The sequence below is a fragment of the Bos mutus genome, chromosome 6, assembly GCF_027580195.1.
Source record: "Bos mutus isolate GX-2022 chromosome 6, NWIPB_WYAK_1.1, whole genome shotgun sequence".
Classification (NCBI taxonomy): domain Eukaryota; kingdom Metazoa; phylum Chordata; class Mammalia; order Artiodactyla; family Bovidae; genus Bos; species Bos mutus.
The window spans coordinates 107,334,584-107,336,014 of record NC_091622.1 but is presented as its reverse complement, the minus strand read 5'-3'; the positions used below and the strand labels follow the sequence as shown (position 1 = coordinate 107,336,014).

General features: G+C 39.0%; 1 non-coding gene across 1 annotated transcript; it reads right to left on the bottom strand.

Moving 5' to 3' along the window:
* Nucleotides 1–1,068: 1,068 nt before the first annotated feature.
* Nucleotides 1,069–1,176, bottom strand: LOC138988373 (U6 spliceosomal RNA). Its single transcript, XR_011464674.1, has one exon. It is a non-coding gene; the product is annotated as a U6 spliceosomal RNA (small nuclear RNA).
* Nucleotides 1,177–1,431: the final 255 nt, after the last annotated feature.

Below are 1,431 nucleotides of genomic sequence, written 5' to 3'. Positions count from 1 at the left end.
ATTTGGAGGAACCTAATAATTTTGCCTTCCTGCCCACCAGATTATAGACCCACCAACATATAGGAACTGGGTAAACATTAAAACACATAATCCACTTTATTTCTTATATATAACTGTTAGAAGCCTGACCTTGAAGTCAGAATCAGTTCAGTTCAGTTCAGTTCAGTTGCTCAGTCGTGTCCGACTCCTTGTGACCCCATGAATCACAGCACACCAGGCCTCCCTGTCAATCACCAACTTCTGGAGTTCACTCAAACTCATGTCCATCGACTTGGTGATGCTATCCAGCCATCTCATCCTCTGTCGTCCCCTTCTCCTCCTGCCCCCAATCCCTCCTAGCATCAGTGTCTTTTCCAATGGGTCAACTCTTCGCATGAGGTGGCCAAAGTACTGGAGTTTCAGCTTCAGCATCAGTTCTTCCAAAGAACACCTAGGACTGATCTTTAGGATGGACTGGTTGGATCTCCTTGCAGTCCAAGGGACTCTCTAGAGTCTTCTCCAACACCACAGTTCAAAGCATCAATTCTTCGGTGCTCAGCTTTCTTCACAGTCCAACTCTCACATCCATACACGACCACTGGAAAAACCATAGCCTTGACTAGATGGACCTTTTATGGCAAAGTATTGTCTCTGAAGTCAGAATAAGGATTCTCAATTCCTCTTCTAGGAACTGAGCCCTGTTACAGATGGACATTCAAGAGGACAGTAGGAACCTTATACATCACAGCAGGAGATTGGGAAATGTGTTCAGCTTGTGGATAGATTCCTTTAAAGAAAGACAAAAGGCACAATGTGCTCTAATTTTAAAATGTTTTCATCACTCTCAGAAGAAATTCAATGCTTATTAGCCTTTACCTCTCAAACCCACCTTTCACGTATACCCACAGTCCTAGCTGAATCACTTTCTATCTCTGAAGATTTGCCTATTCTTGACATTTCATAAAATGGAATAATACAGTAAGTGGTCTTTTTAAAATTAAATACACTTGATGTGTAACACTAAATTTAAGATGTAAAATGTGTCATTTTGATGCATTGACATATTACATTATTTTTGCAATTGTCATGAAAAATATGGAGTGGTTTATGAATTTGCATGCTTTCCTTTTGTGGGGGCCATGTTAGTTTTCTCTGTATTGTTTCAATTTTTAGTATATGTGCTGCCAAAGCAAGTACAGTATGTGGTCTTTTGTGTGTGGCTTCTTCCATATATGATAATATTTTCAAGATTTATCCACACTGTAGCATATGTCAATATTTCTTTTTATTGCTGAGTAGTATTCCATTGTGTGGAAAAAACAAACAAACACATTTTGTTTATTTGTTCACCAGTTGATGTACATTTGGATTGTATTCGAAAAAAGAAAGACAAAGGGCATAACATGCATTACCAACTTTCGTCAGTAATCAACAAATACCAATAGCCAACAA